Source organism: Alexandromys fortis, unplaced genomic scaffold (genome assembly GCF_014885135.2).
Source record: "Alexandromys fortis isolate MF-2015 unplaced genomic scaffold, M_Fortis_MF-2015_v1.1 scaffold_200, whole genome shotgun sequence".
NCBI lineage: Eukaryota > Metazoa > Chordata > Mammalia > Rodentia > Cricetidae > Alexandromys > Alexandromys fortis.
Window position 1 is genome coordinate 1,550,035 of NW_026068148.1, and position 20,049 is coordinate 1,570,083.

Genomic DNA, 20,049 nt, shown 5'->3' on the forward strand with positions numbered 1-20,049 from the left:
CACTACCAATGACCTGATGAGCTCCATGTGTCTTGCGTAAGTAAAACTGAAACATGAGATACAATGAAAAAGTAACTATGATGTCAAGGTAAAATATATGCACACTTGCTACTGGTACTAGTCATTATTGGAACACCCCTGTGAAACAGGGCTAATGAACTACGTTCTCTTTTGTGTTTGGTCCTTTTCAATTTACTCTTCTCCAGAAATGATTGACTTGACCAGTGGTATTATATTTCACTGGCCCAGCTCACAGTTTTCCTTTAGCTACTGGGAAGAATTTGGTATGAAACTGTTCTGGACTCAATACTAACGTCTAAGTGTGAAGTTATTATTCCAAAAATATCAGATATGCAACATCTATCTTGATTTTAAAAACGAAGTGTGTAAGCTACTGAACAGGGCCTGAGTATTTAAATAGCAGTGCCAAGGGAGATTTCTGGAAAGTTGTGTCCCATGGAGATAAAGAGCTCCCATTTTCCAGATGATACGTATTTTCTGATGACACATCACTTGACTTGATATGACAGAAGTCAGAAAGACAAGTGTGTTCTCTTTAGAACAGATCTGATCTTGCTTAACAAGGCAAGAGTCTAGGACAACAAGGGTTCTAGGGCAACTACGTAATTTAAAATACTGTGCTCCTTTGTTCTTGAGAACTAGGTGTGGTTTCCACACCTATTTACACATTCCTAATTACATCATGTAAACAAGGAAGCATGCTTACCTACTGCTTCTTTTCAGGTTGCCTGATGACCCTGATGCTATCTGGCCAAGTATGTTTTAGGTTAAGGCTTAAGGACTACTTGGGATAGAAAACTCTTCTATGCTGTACTAAAATCCTACAACTCAAATTTCAAAACACCAACAAGGCATGATATTCCAGGAGCTCTGCAGAGAACCGAGCTACTTTCTACTTCTCAACAAACAGGCATGGTTTTAGACTGTATTTAGTTTCACTGGCCTCATTAGAGCATCATCAGAGGGGCTGAAATAACCCTTTACAGAGATGGACATGAGACTGAAGAAAGGGTATCCACTTCCACACTGAGAACATAAAGCATGAGCTAGATACTCTTCATTTGTGTAGACTTTACATATTTTGTTTTGGTTGAACTATCATGTTACTACGTCAGCTCTTCATCAAGTTTTATAAAGTACAAACAAAAATTATCTTCTTGACATGGTTAACCCAACTTCAAAGCAAGTGCTTCAAAGCATGCTTTTGAAAGAGTGGAGAAAGGGAAGGCATTCACAAGGAAGCCTTGTTGTCAATGTATTTTTCCCAAAGTGGGAGGTATCTTGTACTATTCCATAAACGTAGAAAGAGAGAATCCTATTATGTTATGCTTGTAAAGAATACCAATTTACTAAGTCGGGTCCTCTTCTGAGACAGCTTTCTACAAAGGACACTATTAATGGATCACTGCTTCAATTTGCCAATATTGTCATTATTTCCAAGATCTTAAAAGAGACTATTTTGTTTGGGATGGCTGTAGGCTTCATTTCAAGTATTATACAAAAGAACTATTATTCTCTAGGAGTGCAATCAAAAAATGCTTAGTCTTAAGTTTAAATGTTGTTTTTCACTTTCACAACAGAAACTTTCAAGTGAGTGGCACTTCAGATCTAGCCACAGGCCATTTGTTTCACTTTCATATACTGGCCTTTAGAATCGTGGAAAAATAGCTAACACTAGTGTTCAAACAGCCACAGTTTACATCTGTTCTATGAAATAACCTGATTACATAGCAACTACATTTTTTTTTACAAAGAATTCAAATTGTTTTGTGGATGATATACATTTTTGAGCCAACCCTTGCAGAGTTAGTTTTGGCATATGCTCTGTAATTGCAATTAGAATGCATTAGTTGTAAAAAAAATATTTTATTTCACTATGACCAAAGATCATTCACAGCCTATTTTAAATCCAGTAGTAAACACTGCATTTGTTTTTCAGGTCTTTCCCTCTCCCCTCTCAGTCTCATACACAAATGTGAGGGCTTGTATCCATGGGGGACTAAATGAATACACACAGCCCTTACTGGCTTGCCTCTTGCCAAAGAACCTTGCAGCAAAACATTTTTAGAGGGACATAGGCGCTGTGGTGCAGGATTAGAAATGGTCAACTGCTCTCATTATTCTCTCATTTTTCCAACACGCATTCGCCCGATATCAGTACCAGATAAAACTCCCAGGAGGTTAGAAAAGAAAGCCATCAACTTGCACAGATCTAAAAGTCAAAGGAAAAGAACAGTAATCAACCAGATACTAGCAAACTTGACCAAAATGGATACGGTGACATATATGTTGAATTGGATGCAGCCAAAGATGCCAATTGTGCCCATTTATTACAGGTACTGTATACCAAGTATGTGAAGGAGGAAAAGCCAGAAATTCTGGTCCTACTACTTGTAAGACCATTTATTAAGTCATAAGCAAATAAAATAACTATTTTAAGCAGATATCATAAGAAATAAATGTTTGTGTACTTTCAAAACTGATGTAATTATTTACTTGCATATTTTTCCTCCACAAAACAAATGTATTGTCTGCCTTTCAACCAAAAGCCCAGCCTTGCAAATGCACAGCCATATTCTAATGAAAACCCCCCAAATCAGTAGCAACATAAACCTATTATCAGACATTGGTGATCACACCAACATTAATATTTTTTGCATATGAAAGTAAAGTATACACACTAAGACTGGGATGGAGCCTAGAGGAATATCCAGGGTAAACTCTAATGTTTCTGGTATATTGATACAGATACTGAAAATAGAAGAGAATAATATTCAAGAAGCTGTGATGACAGAGTTATAATAATCATTTAACACAAGGACATATGAAAGAATATGGATTTTAGGATTGCAGAGGGATAATAGACTTGCAACAGAATTATATTAAAACATGAGTGTGTCATCTGGAAGTTCTTTGGTGGAAGAGGTTCTGTATAAAAAGAATTAGTGCTGTAGATCAAGGATTAAAATTTTAATGACAGCCTTTAGATTTCAAAGTATTCAATAAGGATAAATTTAAAGTCATCATATGTCTCCTTATATAATTATATCAATATGGAGCCTTATTTTATATATAAAGATGAGATTGCTGCCTTTATTGGAAGGATGTATACACTGAATTGTACTTTGGTGGTGGGAAGGAGGATTCAAGAATTACATTTGCTGGCTTTTTTTATACTCCACTGGACCCTAAACACACACTTTCAAGATGGTTATGTAAGTGTTCAAGAATAGAACAAACCACATCTTGGTAATCAGCCTAGGCCAACATCAAACCTACTCTATTTTTATGTATTATTAGCAAATAAACTTACCTAGTTCAAAAATTCTTGACTGACAATGTGAGAAAACATAGTAGATGATTTATAAGTTGTCTCTTTCTTCCCCACCATCAAAAGAAAAAAAGGGAAAGAAAAAGAAGACAGGAAAAGTCACGTAGCCCTCCATAAGTCTACAAAATCTTATCATGAAAAACACTTCTATGGCAACTTGTATCTGAGTATTTCTACCTATGTTTCAGACATTAATTCCAATAGTACTTTATGTCACCAGGGTATCTTATAGAAAAGAAAATGAGCCATTCTGAGTTCCTAAAATAATCTGGGATCACACTACTACTCACAGACTAAATCAACAAGGTAGAACCCATCCATTAATGAGAGGCAGCTCCATAAGCCCAACAGAGGAGTTCTACCATCTTGTTTCAAACTGCATGGAGCCATTTTGCATGCCAGTCCCTCTTAATAAATCATACGCTCCATGAGGGTAAGAACCCCTTTTTCAGAAGTACATGCTTTCATATTAAATGAAGCACTATACATTCTAGGCATTAGTTTCAGCTGTGAGTAGGTCCTCATAATGCTACAGAAATCTACATAGGTAGTTCTAGCAAGTCTGGACCAAGAAAGGCATACTTGCAAATACTAGCACTAGTCTAAAGGCAAAGCAGATGGGCATCATTTAGAAGGCAGCGAGCATTGGGTTAACAACATCTCATTTTTAAAATATATAAGTTTGTAATTTCTAAAAAAGCTTCCATGCTCTGGTCTGGTTTGGGCCTCACATCAACACAGTGAAGAAGGCATTACAATCTCTATGCATCCCATGAAGAATATACAGAGGATAGGTTAAGTGATAAAGTAAGTTAAAACACAAAATCTAGGACACTTTAAACTCCTAAGCTCTTGCTAATTCTCTTTCAACAGCGTACTACAACAATATGATAGCAACACGATATATATCCAAGTAAACAGAACAAAGCACACACTTCTCACATACATACTTTTAACCTCCCAAAAAAGCAAGAGAGCGAGTGTAACCTTTCCATAGCAACTCACTTCAGGCTGGTACTTACTAGTTTTATTTGCTTCTCCCATACAAAGGCCCAAGGCTATTCGATTTATTGATAGAACTCCAAAGGGTTTTGTTGACTGATTGTACCGGTTCTTAGATGGCCTTGTTTTGGAGTTTACCTCTTCTGGGAGCACTCACCAAGAGAACTCTGCTATCAGAGACAGGGGTGTGCTGTTTCAGAGAGCCTCGCCAGGGAGATACCATTACTGTGGATAATGGAGGGAAGCCATTTATAAGATCATTTGATCAGGAGGAGCTGAGCTACTTGTTAGGCAGGAGATTTGTAAAAGCAGCCGGACAGGCAAGGGAGGCTCTAGCTCTTTTTACAGCCATCTAGTTTCAGTCTGAGATTATGCAAGAGATAGCTCACTGATGACATACACACAAGTACACTCACATAGAAAACATTCATGTTCTCTTTCATTCGCACACGCAAATGAGGTCAGCTGTACAGTAGTCCTGTCCCCTGCTAACGTTCTTATGAGAGACTTCCATTGTTTTCCAGAGGAGCCTGGCACTGAGACCAAGGAATCGGCAGATTATAGTTACAGATTTCAGTGTCATGCTGGAAAAATGGAAATCCGTAGGTATACCTCCAGCATCTGAACCTCATAGTCTGCATATATTACAAGGGACAAATAGTTCTTTTTCAAATAACTTCATAAGCCTCTAAATATATGCAGCACCATACTCTATTATTTATTATATATGCTGCATGAGTCATTGCCAAGAAAGTGCTAATGATTGTCTTGTGCTTATTTATATTTACAAACCATGCATCATTACAGGCTTTGACTCTTCATTGCCAACACCAATATACTAAAGTAAGAAGCATAAAGTACGAAAGCAGAGATATTTTTAAGGATGAGAGAACAGAAGTAATTATACTAAAAGATGCCTCAAAGGAATAGGTGGGGAAAATAAAAGGAAAGCAGAATCCAGTAATAAAACATTTCCGGGTTCTCAAATATAAAATTTAATATCCTTGGAAACATTCAGATGGAACAAATTAGATGCAGACTAATAATAGCCCTAGGGAGCAGGGTGTGGTGAGTCAATGTCTTGGGTTTCCAGCGTGCTAGCTGCTCCCTCTTACTATGCATGAATTATAATTATCTGCCACAGTGAAACATCAACACATTTTCTTAAATTTAAGCTCAGAATTTCAATTGCTGAGTTTCCCAGGGCTTTTTGCATAGCATTGAAACGCTTGGATGCTGCTTGTCAACCTGTGACTCACAGCTCATTACCTTAGCTCCTCCTCATGTTCCTAGTTTCCCTGCACGCAGAATGGCACTGGAGAAGGCAGATGTCAGTGCATGTCTGAATGGAACTACGTGAGGAAAGTTGAGCTCTGCTATTGTTTCTAAACCAAGAACTTGGATCAACTTGGCACAGTTTATATTTTAGTCAAAAGTGATTTCCAATCAGATCTAGGGGTTAAAGAGTTTGAGCTAGCAGAAAATATAGCAACTCTTACCCCTAGCTTTTGCCTTTTAATCAAAGTCTAAATAGCCACAATTCAAAAAGGCTAAGCATGTGTTTCAGAATCTTATTTGAGAGGTACTAGGAGATATGAAATAGTATCTATTTACAAAGTTTTCAGCTGGAGAGATGGTTCAGTAGTTAAACACGCTTGCTGTTCTTGTAGAGTACTGGAGTTCAGTGTCCAGTATTCATACAATGGTTCACAACCATCCATAACTCCAGTTCCAGGGGATCCAGCAGACAAAACACAGATATGAATAAAATAAATCTAAAATGAAAATATTTTTAAACCATTGTTTCTCTAAAATGCGGAAAGAAGAATGGAAGGGGACGAGACTTACTTTTCATTTATCGCACTTCAAAAATAGTCAGATATAAACCCCTACTTGCCCACAGTCCTGCTTAGAAATCCATCATTTTTGCTGCCCTCCCCCACGCTACTACCACCAATGACAAGTGCTTTACTTTGAAGAAAAAAGGGCCACGTGGTGCACTCCTGTAATCCCAGCACTGGAGAAACAGGGATAACAAGAATTTAAGATTAGCCAATACTACATGAGACCCTGTCTCAAAAATAAAATAAATAAATAAACAAACACAACCGGCCAGAGGTTTCAGAAAGCATCATTAACCACACAAACTAATTGTTTAGAAACAAAGGGCATAATCTGAAAGGTAACTTCACAATTGATTATAATGGGCGCTCTACAGCATTCCTTCAGCTACCATAGGCTCTTCAATGGCAAACTGTCAGATCAAACAAGGCCCTTGGTCTCCTTGCTCTCTGTCTCTCTATTATTTGAGTACAGAGGCCACTGTGCACTTTCAGTAGATATGGCTTGTGATTGGTTCCTGATAGAGCAGATTCTTATCACAGCATGTAGTCGGCTCTGTTTCTCCACTGTTCACACACATACAAAGAAGAGGCTGCTAAAAAACTTTAAACCATTGCCCTTAACAGGAAAACACAGCAGTTAGTGCTTTATTTTTGTTACTTTGAGGTTGACTTTCATTTCAGGAAAACTTGGGACAAAAACTTACTACCCTTTGAGGAGCTAAGTATCATGACGTTACTATTAAGGACCCCTATGTAACCCACCTGTGTACACGCTCATTCATTTAACAAATATTTATCAGTACTGTGTTCCAGGTATCATGCTAGGTGATAAGCATAAACAAATAAGTATGTGGCCCTGAGTGGCAGTGGCTGCATGATTCTTAAACACATACCGAATGTATAGACAACAAGATAACTACCAAGAAAACTATAGCATACAAATATTAGTTATTGTTTTTAAAAATAGCACAGTCTGCACTTACATCCCCATCCACGCCACCAACCTTCCCCCATCTGTGGTATGGCATTGGGTATAGGGAGAGTACAGAGATGCATCAAGACCTGTCCTTGTCCGCAAAAAAGGTAGATAGTAGGAATACAATGTGATACAATGCAGGTAGGCATAAGATGCTTCATAAGGAAGAACTAAAGAGAAAGCAGGGTTAATATTCCCAAAGGACCAAGAGGATGACCAATGTGTAAGAGTTCACCAGCATTTGAAAAGTAGGAATCAGCATGTTGTTGTAAGATAAATTCTACCAAATGACTACTCTCAGTACATTAGCTTATTTTTTTTCTCTGCCTTGGGTTCTTGTTTTCACTGGGCTGAAGGATGTTGGTGCTGCACGAGGAAGAAGAAATGTCAAAACTACGTAGAAATTAGTGTTTTGAAGTGTGAGATAGGACTCTGGTTCCAGATCAGATACAAAGGAAGAGACCAATAAGGTCTGACACAAACAATTAGTACTGAATACATATATATGAGCAGGGCAGGCATCTGGGGAAAGTGTTATTAGTGACATAATGTTTGGAAAAATAAACTATTTTTTTGTGTTACTTTTAAAATCTAAGTTATGTCGTCTTGTGTGGCTTTCATTGGGAGGTAGCTTTTTACTTATTAGATCCTTTTATAAGCCTGAAAAATATCCCTAAGAAAGGAAAGCAGACTGATTGTAGCTCTACATCTGGATTATTCTATAATGCTTAAAAATCATTAATTATTCACAAATTTATTCCTTCATTCAGCATTTCCATGGCTGTGCTGTACCCACTGAGGACGCTCGGGAAGGAGAGAATGGTTAGCTAAAACTGCCTAGGTGAGCAAGCAAGAGCATTTCCCCTTGAGGAGACTTAAAAGGACAGTCATGGCAGCTTAGTTCAAAGATGCAAACAGGTTGGCATTATAGGAGAGCGGGGGAGGCTGAAGAAGGCACTTTACAGAGGAAGTATATTTGAATTAAATGAGGGAGAGCAAGCAACCAGACCACAGGAAAGACATATTTCAGGCACAAAGAAGAGTGTGTGTTCATGTCCAGAAGAGATCAGAGGAAGACGGGGAAACATAATGTGGAGAGAAGTTAAGAAAGATCTTCTCCCAGTCTGTGGGTTGCCTTTTTGTCTTAGTGACAGTGTCCTTTGCTTTACAGAAGCTTCTCAGTTTCAGGAGGTCCTAGTTATTCAATGTTGCCCTTAATGTCTGTGCTGCTGGGGTTATATGTAGGAAGTGGTCTCCTGTGCCCATATGTTGTAGAGTACTTCCCACTTTCTCTTCTATCAGGTTCAGTGTGTTCAGACTGATATTAAAGATAGAGACAGAGACCCACATTGGAGCAATGGACTGAGCTCCCAAGGTCCAAATGAGGAACAGAAGGAGGGAGAACATAAGCAAGGAAGTCAAGACCCCGAGGGGTGCACCCACCCACTGAGACGGTGGGGCTGATCTATTGGGAGCTCACCAAGTCCAGCTGGACTGGGACTGAATAAGCATAGGATAAAACCAGACTCTCTGAATATGGTGGACAATGAGTGCTGCTGAGAAGCCAAGGACAATGGCACTGGGTTTTGATCCTACTTCATGTACTGGCTTTGTGGGCTGCATGTACTGGCTTTTCGGGAACTTCCTAGACCTGGATGGAGGGGGGAGGAGCTTGGACTGGCCACAGGGCAGGGAACCCTGACTGTTCTTCGGACTGGAGGGGGAGGGGGCAGGGGGAGTAGGGGAGGAGGAGGGAAAAGGGAGGCGGGGAGGAGGCGGAAATTTTTAATAAAAAAATTTAATAAAAAAAGAAAGATCTCATATTCCTTTCTATTTGGTTTGGTCCTTTCCTGCCTACAGAAAGATGTTTCAAGTAGTGGACTAGCACGATTTGCTTGCATTTTAGGACTAATACACAGGTGTCAATATGGCAAATAGCTAATTGAAGACAGGAATTTTTTTTTAATTCCAGGTAGTAAAATTGAAAAAAAAACTTTTGAAGTATGATATTATGATGTTATATCAAGGAATAAGAAACACAGGTAATACAGAAAAAGGAAGGGAGGAGACAAGAGATTCCAGGAGAGATGGGCACCTATTTTGGAAATTGACCAGCGATAGTAGTGATGCTAGCTAGGCCTGCTTGGTGGGATATATATATATATATATATAGATATATAGATATATATATATATACATCTTATCGTCCAAATGGAATCTCAATATATCCATCCCCAGGAAGTACAAAAGGACATAGGAGACCTCCTTGTTTTATAGCCATGAGATTGTGTTGAAGATTTCAACTAGAACTGTGTTTTAGTTTTTAGGTTTGTGAAATTAGAATAATTAACCAGCTTAGACAGTGGGAAATAAAATACTGAATTTGGCTTGAGGTTCACACATGTGGTTACAGTGGCGTTCCTCTGCATGGCAATCACTGGTCTATCAGTAATAACTGTACTCTTAAGAATAACAAATTGTTCTCAAAGTTTTTGGCCCGTGGAACATTATTTTTGATGAATTTCAAAGAAAATGCATCTAAATTTATACATTGGCTCTTCTGAGAAAGACAAAAATTCTAGAAAAACACTAGAAAATAGATCTCAAATGCATAGCGATAGGACAGAAACAGTGACCTGTTGGAAATCTCAGTAAAAGTGAATCTAGAAATGTCTATGGAGAAGCAAGACAAATAAATGTGTAAGCATCTTGCCCCTGAAATCACAAGTATAAGAACAAGTTGAAGCAACTGCAATTCATGATAGAGAAAAGATATCTTTAGCTATGTATCTTCTCGGTAGAGATAACATTAAAACAATAACAATGGAAGCATAGTTGTGACACATTGGTTTAGTTTGTGGAATTATTCCAAGAACAGCTATACATATGGACTCAAGATTTTATCTTGGAGGCCGTCAATATGAGGAAATGTGTAACTGCCGAGAATGTGCATAGAGTAAGAGAAAAAAGAAGCCCTCTGCAGAGCACTAATGCTGAAAACCTGCAAGAGGAGCCAGGGATCACAGAGAAAAGTCGGAGGTGTGAGTTGTATGAGGCCATAGAAATGAAAATTAGAATACTTCAAGTGGAATGTATTGATCATGATGCAAAGTTACGGACATGTCAGAAATGTTCCTTTCTATCCCCTGGCATTTCTACAGTGTTTATCTAACGCGTTCTCTTGTTATTTTCATATTAGAAGCAAATGCCCTAGTGCTCCCACAGGTCCATGGATACACTTAGAAATATTTTGAGAATTCTATCATTGTACAGTTTGTTGCAACTGGAGCAACATGAAAGAAACCACATATTATACCTCAGGAAGCATTCTTCTTGGTGGTAGATATTTCCAATGCAGCTATTACTACTCTGTCCTGTTCTGAGGATACTATAATGAAGCCACAGTGATAGCAGTCTTGCACTGTCCTGGACATTTTCGCAGGTGCACAGTTGGTTTCAGCTAACAGATGAACCATGGCTCACATTTAGATATTTTTTCTTTGTCCCATACGAAGGAATAGTTTCTGTTCAAGTAGCTCCCGTTTGGTAACGATAGCTCCATAATACTTTTCCATGTGAAAATGTAAATATCCATTCTGGCCTGAAGCCTGCTCAGCCCACACTACTGGTAGTGATCTGCACATTACTGGATCCTCCGCAGCTACTTCTTTATGTGGAAAGGGGGTGGGGGCTACCACATCAGAAGCATGTAAGGAATCAGTATTCTATATGTGAATGGTGCTTCAAAATAATCAAAGCTATCCTGCTAATAAAGAGTTTGCCATTTCTGCTGTGTAATCCACACACTATAAATACAATTACTACTATTTTCTGAGATCTTATAATATCCTAGGTTGTCTGCTAAAAGTTACAACGTTTACAACTTTACAACTTCCTGTCCATGTGACTCTGAAGCCTATGTTCTGGTTTTTATTTTGTGTTCTTCTGCATGCACTGGAGGATCAACCCAGAGATTCATGAATACCAAGCAAGCACCCTACCACCGAGGTCTGTCTCAAGTCCGAATGTTCTTATTTAGACCTCACTAGCCACAAAAAGCTTCAAATGGTTTGGTTTTTCTCAGCTAATCATTCTCTTTGCTTGGTCATGAATGTCCTTACAGTTTCAAAGTAAGTAAACTGTACTTCCACTGTGGTATTTGAGACCAAACCTTAGGAAAGAGAAAGTCCTCTGCCCACAAAAGAGACATTAATATTGAGTCAGGAGCAGAAGTGTGCTAACTATCGACCCTACCAGCATTAAGGGGTTCTTCTATGTTCCCTCGTCACTTTCCGTAAACAGCAAATTAAGATACTATTATTGAGGGATTGACAGATTTCTAAGAAGCATTTATATCACTGTATTATATGTACATGAATTGGAAGCACGGATGAAGTGGCATGATAAACATGCCTTAGTGGCACAGGGATTGAGGAAACTATAGGGTAGTCATACTTGTTCAGTTGTCTCCTTGAGTAGGCATAACACTGACAGCTTTTGGCTAAGCTCAAGTAAAATATTCAAAATATGTCAATTAAGCTATGAGATAATCAGTCTGGCTGCAAAGGCTTTGGCTCCACACAATTTTTTCTGCTGTCTGGGAGCTCTCTCCCTTTGATAGTGCCTTTCAAAGGCAGTGCAGAGATAATAATAGTATCTATCACCCATATGTTTACTATTGGGCAGACATTGAACGATTTCCTTAAAGTATCTTATTTCATCCTCATAAGAAATTCATTTTACCGATAAAGACACTGAGTCTTAGGAGCAGAGTTAGTACTCAAATTAGGTTACACAGCTAGAAAGTGGCTGAACACGAATTCCAATGCTTGTCTTACTGACTCCTAAGGTGGTGCCTTCATCATAATAGAGAAACAGACTACAAAGATTTTGAGGTCTAAACTATCATGTAAATTCTGGAGTGGCAAACTTCTCCCTTAGGAATTCTCATTTGATTGATGTGAGTCCAGGCTGGAGCATAGTTTCCCTTCTTAGACCTTCTGTTCATCCCATAAATTGTATAAATTGCCTATGGTCAATTTCAGGTACAATAAACAATCAAATAAATATAAAATTGCCAGACTGTTTCTTAAAAGCTGTCTCCGAAAGGAGGTGGCAGCTTAATCTTGATCAAGACAATGTTCTCATTAAGGTTTGTAGCTCTCTCTCTCTCTGCTTTAGGCCCAGTGACACAGGGCTCTGTTACACAATCTTCTGGAAAGATGGCACAGCCCAGTATTGAGCAAGATGTCTATGAGAAAGTTGATTTTGGCAAGTGGCTTCTGTGAATCCTTTCTACAGTTCCCAACCATTTCTTGGCCTTTCAGTGCTTTGCAACCTGAAGAGCACTCGAAGATACAATAAAGATACCTCTGATGCCAAGTTTCAAGACCTCTGTCTTTTTAATGACTGCTTCATGGACTTAATCTTTTCTCACACAAAAGAAAAGAAATCACTCAAAGGCACAGTATGTGTCCTTCACCCATTCGAATCTCTCTCTGGGCCTGAAACCACAAAGAGCCAGATGATACTCTGATCTGACACACTATCAGAATTCTAAGATGAGGAAGATGGAGAGCCTAGATCTTACTGACAAATGCCTAGCTTCTCCTTTTAGTTCCTTAATTGGGTCACAGAAGTGGTTCTTCTAGGTTTAGCCTCCTGCCAGTAGGAATTTATAAATGAAAAGTATGATGGAGTTACTGCTATCAAAGATATTTTCAACCTAATGATGGAATCAGAATTGAATGTTGATCCTGAAAGAAGGCTCTTCTTCATGGCATGAAGAAGACATTATTTTACACTCCCTTGTGCTCTCCCCCGTATCATGTGGTGATGCAAACATTATTTTCCTCTCCCTTTCACTTCAGAAAGACCCCAGTGGAGGAAGCCATGCACTGAAAAGGTTACTGCGGGGGTGCACTTGTGTTTGTAAATCTCTAGGTTCAAGTTCATCTTTCACTCGCTCACTCCTGGGCTTGTGTTGCTTTTGACTCTCTTGGAGGAAATTCTGTAGTCTGTCTGGAGTGCAAGGAACTTCCATCAGTTTCTCTTTACCTACGCCTACAGAGAAATCTCCTCTGGAGACTCGTTAGTAACAACTGTTAAAATTTCAGTGCAGCCTGCATACGTGTGTGCACACTCACAGTAGAAATGTATTTTATCGGGGCTGGAGAGATGGCTCAGTGGTTAAGAGCATTGCCTGTTCTTCCAAAGGTCCTGAGTTCAATTCCCAGCAACCACATGGTGGCTCACAACCATCTGTAAAGAGGTCTGGCACCCTCTTCTGGCCTTCAGGCATACAGACAGAATATTGTATACTAAATAAATAAATATTAAAAAAAAAGAAATGTATTTTATCATCCAGCTAGCTCATTAACCTTTCCTTTTTCTTCTTTTCTTTAATGAAGCAGAGGTTGAGTTTAGTAAGATGTATTTTTAACATACATTTTAAGTGCGAGTTAATCGAAAGAAGGTGATGAGGGAAAGAATAAAACCCAGTTCTGAGTGTGAGTATGGGCTTCAAAGGAGAAAATGACCTTCTTTTCCTTTGTTGAATGTCATGTTCTGGGTTAACAAAGCATCAGTGTGTGGGAGGTAGATATGGGATGCTTAAATGGAGCAGACCTGCCCTTTCCATGTGGATAACCAACAGGCAATTTTATGTCAGAAACATAAAACCATAGATGCGTTATTATTTGTGGCACAGCCTTAAGGAAATAGATTGCTCTCTTACCCTCCCCCAAAGAGAGAAATGAGATACGTTAATCCCTCACCACTGTCACATGGGATTGGTTAGTGTTCTCTTAGAGTATACATCATTGAGAAAGCGTGCAACTACAAAAATGGCAGTTTGCAAATACATATAAGACTTTCAGAAAATATATATGCAGTTACACATAAGTGTGGATCACTACCAGCATATGTGAATCAATGTAGATAGATGTAAGTCAAGGCGCTCGTCTTGGAGAGGGAATACAGATTAGTGCTAATATGAAGATATATATTGGCAATGTACCCATGCAAGAATCTGAAGGTATGGTGTAGTTTACAGAAATTCTGTGACTTCTCAGGCATACGGATCAATATGAGTAAGTGTTCAGTCAATGTGAGAATGTGGTAGGATGAATACCTGAATGAGTGTTAACACCAGTAACAGCCTGTCATGCATGGTGTTAGCAGCCACTTGTGTGAGTATAGGCATGCATCTATGTGAATTAATTACTGCAATAGAAATAATTTACCCCATTGTGGTGCGTACCAATAAGATGCATATTAGTGACTAGAAACGCAGTGCATGTCACTAAGTGTACACTGGTATAAAGGTATGTAATAATGTGAGTGAGATCTATCCAGATGAGATTAGTAGAATGGAAATGTATACAAATGCCAGTGTGTGTGGTAAGTATAACAGTGTTTGTGCTAAAATGTGTGATGTTCTGAATTGGGATTGGTATGCAAGGTGGTATACATGTAAGAATGTAAGGGAGGGGTTTTATGTGTCCGTAAGAATGAATGGCAATGTCTAATTTGGAGTGTGTGGTTCCGAAAGCAAAAGTGAAGATCTGTAAATACATTAGTATCAGTATGTGAATGAACATGACTGTTCATTAAGTGTGACTGTATTTATGAATTTTGTATGAGTAATGAATTAGAATATGTGTATGCCAATGTGTGTCTGTGGAAGCATATTTGTACATTAGTGACTTCATAAATGGAAAAGATGACGTCAAGTGAAATGGCTGTGTTTATAAAATTAATTTGTGTATAATTGTATTTCAGGTCATGTGTGTGTCTGAAGGTATAGTATTGAGCTGCATGACTAGATGTCAGTGTGAAAAGAGAGGGTAAGAGTGACGATGTGTGTCAAAATGCCTGCCTCCGTGTCTAATAGGATTCTCTACGAACATGATGAGGGATGGAGGATGGCTTCGGGGCTGTGCATGTGAGCGAAAGCATAACTATCAGCACAATAGTGCAGGGAAGAGAGTGCAATAGTTCAAAAATACACAAGAGGGAGCGGACGAGCTATCGTCCATATTGCTATCATCTGGACACATGAATTAGATGAGGACGTGTGTACACCTGGCTGTCACTGAGCTGTGTGTGGCTGTGATAAGTGATAATATCAGTGCAAACATATCACACTTTGTGAAACTGATGTGTTGTATATGTCTGTGACGGGGAAGAGAAGTTTCAGTTGGGCTAAGGGGAAGTTAGGGTATGCCTGAGCACAGAGTGTTTGATTACATAGGTGTGTTAGTGGGTATGAGTGATTATATCCTCTATAATGCAAGTGAATATAAAAGTGTGCAAAAACGTTAAGAAACGGTACAAAGGCGTGAGTGGGTCAGAGCATTTGAGTGGGGTATAAGTGCCTCATAATGAAAATATGAATACATGAATATGGGTATTCAGCTGTGTATATGATTTGCAGTATGGTTATATGTGAGAGCGAGGAGGTGAGAACGATACATAAGAGTGAGCCTGGGGGAGAAAAGGGACTGGGTGAGTATGAATAACACTGAAGGCTAGGAAACTTACCAGGGAATGTCTTTCCTCCCGAAACAACAGTGTTGTTCTAGTTCTAGGCACGTTACTGAGCCCCTCTAAACCTCTATCTTGGCACTGATAAAAATAACTAACCCAAGCTAATATCACTTGTAGATTCAGAAACAGAAATGGGAGCATGAGCTAGTTGAGAAAACACTTACCTTGCAGTGTTAATGCTGGAGCAAAGGGTATCATCTATCTAAAGTGCTTAGCTCGGAGTTGGTAACAGTAGGCAGTATATAAAATTTATTATGGTAGCTGTCACAGAAAACCCAGGAGACATCCCCAGGCACACTTCTTATTTTCGTCAGTCCTAATTACCTTCTGTCAAAGTCTACAGAGGATCTTGGACGAGACCATCTCCAGAAAGTTGAATGCATCAGAACGGGCAAAGCTGTAATTTCATACCTTCAGTTCGACAGCCGAAACTCTGGTGCTTTCCTTTAATGAGAAGGCATCACACAAACACCTGCTGCTGAGATGCAGTCTTGCCATCGTCTAGGCCCAAGGTATGCTCAGAGTGAAAGAGAATTGGGTTGCATATTCTTTGTCCTGTTGAAATTCTTTGGAGGGAGGTGTTGACTTGGGCAACAGTAGAGATGCCTAAGCAGCTGACAAAGAGGCAGACAGTGAACCAGACAGAGAGACTCAGGGACAAGAAATCATTAATAGGCAACAAGGCTGCAGGGTCTAACATAGAAGGGCAGATGGAAAAGGAGACAGAGGAAGCTACTGTGACTGTCTGAGAGGCAGACGGAGAGAAGGGCAGGTGAAAGGCAGGTGCAGCGAAAGAAAGACAGGTTCAATGTGCAAAGCTGCTCGGGAACTGGTGGTCACTTGTAAAGCATGGTAAAGACCTGTAAGACTACAGGCCTGCCCTTGATAACGCAGTTTATCTGATCAGAGAAATGCTCCAGAAACTCTTCAAGAATGATTTATGATGAGAGAAAAGCAATGCATGCCACAACCTCATGCCAGAGAGCTGGGAGAGGGAGCATGCTTTTGCTGCCTTCTTAGGTGGGAAGGTAGAGAAAAGGTGCCACAAGATTTTAGCTGAGCCTGCCAGTCCCAGAAGCAAGGAAGAGTGGGTTGGGAATACATTTGAATGCGAAACGAAATTAAGATTATGGGGCAGTGGAAACCACAGAAACTGATTGGAGGGTCTGTGACATGTGGCTGAAATGCCACTGAGATATCAGGAAAGAAGAAAAAGAAATGACAGCTTGACGGGAAGCGTTTTCTGTGTTGCACCGATGCTCTTAGATGGTGCTTGACATTTGCAAAGGACTCAGCAATGACTCCTAACGGTGTTTCTCCTCCCCACCTCAGAATGTAGGTCAAGGCTGTCATTTCAATATTAAAGATGAAGAAACCAAGAGACAAGGGACAGCTATAACAGACTGCACACCCCAGAAAGTAGGGTTATGTCCTCAGGCCTAACTGGTGGGTCCTGAGCTCAGATAAAAGGCAACATTTATCTGGGATTCAAATATCCCTCACTGCACACCCTGAAATCCTTCACTCACCTCACACAGCCACCACCACCGGGTCTCAACCCAGGTGAGTGTTACTCGTGAGAAGGGGCTGTGCTGGCTTCAGCTCTGACTGACTCGGTACTGTGCACACCAGCTCCCAGGAGATGCCAGGGCTTAGTGGGTTTCTCTTTCTTGGGGGACCATACTGAGAAAAGCACTTTTGGGGAGAAAGAATCCATTCTACACGGGTTACTACCTCCTCATCCTATCCCCCGCCCCCATATATGTTACAGAGAGAGAGAGAGAGAGAGAGAGAGAGAGACAGAGAGAGAGACAGAGAGAGAGAGAGAGAGAGAGACAGAGAGACAGAGAGACAGAGAGACAGAGAGACAGAGAGAGAGACAGAGAGTGGGATATTTCAGAAAATCATTTAGGAAGACTAGTGAATCAGAGAGGTAGGAAGTGTGAGCACATATTTTTCTGGAGGAATTTGGAAAAGGTACTGAACTGACGGTTGAGAGATGGGAGGACAGATTAATAATCAATGCTTGCTCTCTCACCCTGCTGGACCTTCTCACTTCTTGTCAGCTATAAAAGCTTCCTTAGTCCTTGTGGACCAGTGTTGGGGGGGGGCTAAGTCAAATAAGATGCAAGTGAAGAATCTCATGACTTTCAGAATCAGGGGTAAATTTGTATACTTATCAGAGATGCCACAGTCTGGCGTACAGAGATAACACCCACTGAGAAAATCTGTGTTGCCTGGCAAATTACCACTATGTTTCCATACCTTCATCACTCGATCCTGAGTCTCTACACCCATTTCCACTCCTTTGCTCACCAACCTCTTTCTTTGGGTGGGTATCTAGAGAGAGAGAGTCGCTTAGGCAAGAACACTCTGAGTTTCTTTTTGCCTCACACCTGTGGAGGTTCTAAATCACTGATGATCTTAACGGAATCCTCTAGCCCATCTTAATCAAAGAAATGCCTCCCCACAGCTTTTGCCAAATTTCCCCAAGAGGATATAAACGATTTGTTTTATTTTGATGACTATTTAACTTGCTTGCCCCACAGAGCTTTCTATATCTAATTGTGATAAAAACCTGATTCTCTCTTTCCTCCTCTCCTCCCTCCTCCCCCATCTCATCCTGGAGGGTAACCAGAACCATGGTGTCTTGCATGCTAGTCAGTCACTCTACCATCCAGTTATTCCTTCTGCCAGAGACAGGGTCCCTTTAAACTCTCAACCTCTGCATTTTCCAATCACTTGAGGCTCCCTAGGGAAAGGCTGATTTTAGGACTCCAAGCTCTGCAACCTCTATGTACTTCTCACAAACACCCCATCCCACAACCACATTGACCCTGCAAAGAAAGCAGCAACTGCATGCAAATTCAAATAGAGCATGATCGAGGCTAGCGCTCTGTTATTAGAGGACAACAGAATAGGGAGCTCCAACTCAATGAAATACATTGATGGGTATTTAAAGAAAAAGCAAAATTGAAGTCTTGGGAAGCCAAGAAAAGTCCCATGATCTCCAATTCCACCTCTTAGGCAGAAGGGATATGCCAATGCCCTGGGCTTGCCTCTTCCTCTGGTACAGATTCTAGATCACAATTTTCCCCTAGCATCTGTAGCATCCATGTGTATTCCCTTAGTAGCAATTTAAATCCCTCCCACTGCATGACTGAGTGATGCCGCCCCCTCCCTCTCTGCAGGAACTCACTTTGCAAGAAGGTGAGGAGAGGTGGGGTGGTAAGAACTGTCAGAACTCCAGAAGGGGCAAGGTTGGAGGAGGGTCAGGTGTGTGTATGTGTGTGCACGCACGCACACGTGTGTTTGTGTGTGTGCATGCGCATTAGCCTGTTCCAACCAAAATTTCTCATGTTTCTAAGTTTTCCTTCAGTATGCTTCACTTTTCCCACATACCTTCATATGGAACATCAAACAGTAACTTCATGGCAGTTTGCCTTGAACCCACCAATGGTGTATCTTGAGCCAGCACAGAAGCAATTCCCTTGCATACTGGAGGTATATTATGGGTCATGTATATCTGTGCTATTCCTTGTAGTCTGTTATAATATGTGTATGTGTATATGATTTGTTACATCTATACTATGTTGTATTTGTCCTGAACTTGCACTGTTATATGTGCAGTGCTGTGTTTATATCATGTCATGTATTTATCTTGTCAGTATGCTATTGTATTTCTGTAATGTGTTACATATGATTATATCTCTACCATGAATGCTACATGCACGTACACATGCCATATGTCTAATTTGTAGTGTGCAGCATGTATGTCTAGGCCATGTCATATACATCTGTACTGAGTGGTGAGTGTTGCATAGCTGTAGTATACAGTGCATTTACACAGCCTTTGCTTTCTTCCTGTAGCTCAGTCTCTTGTTGGAAGCTGGGCAGATATGAATGCATACATCTTATACATACCTAACTTCTCTTTCCTTGCTGCATTTTAGCTTCCCCCCCCCCCTAGAATCTCTGTCTGAGGACTAAAACTATCACCTTGGGGTGGAGATCAAGGGAATTTGTGACAATTGTGCCCTCTTCCACAGAACCATTCATGGCAAACGTCTTATGCAGCATTAAAGATTTCTGGGGAAAGCTCCCGGTTCCTTCTTCAGGCCTAAAGAAGATATATTGCAAGGGCGAAGAGAGTGACGCCCCTCTCTCTAAATCTGCTCATACTGGAGAAGAATGCCATGAAGGGAGCCTCCTTCAATCTTTATAAAAGGAGTGTGCCTTTGCTTGCCAGGCTTGTTAAGAGCTGCTTCAGAGTACTGGTTTCCAGGCTGGCTCGTGGGATCGCAATGGGAAGCTGAGAAAAGGTG

The 20,049-nt window shown here is 40.2% G+C and overlaps 1 protein-coding gene across 8 annotated transcripts in view; it reads right to left on the reverse strand.

The window, feature by feature from the left end:
- Positions 1-20,049, reverse strand: part of Pak3 (p21 (RAC1) activated kinase 3) — a 267,703-nt gene that overhangs the window by 95,700 nt on the left and 151,954 nt on the right. Inside the window, exon 1 of one of the 8 annotated variants that reach the window (XM_050127200.1) lies at positions 16,136-16,872. The exons of the other annotated variants lie outside the window; for them this stretch is intronic. The gene's annotated coding sequence lies outside the window, so the exon portion shown is untranslated. Of the gene's footprint in view, positions 1-16,135; positions 16,873-20,049 lie in introns of those variants that run through there. 8 annotated transcript variants of the gene reach the window in all.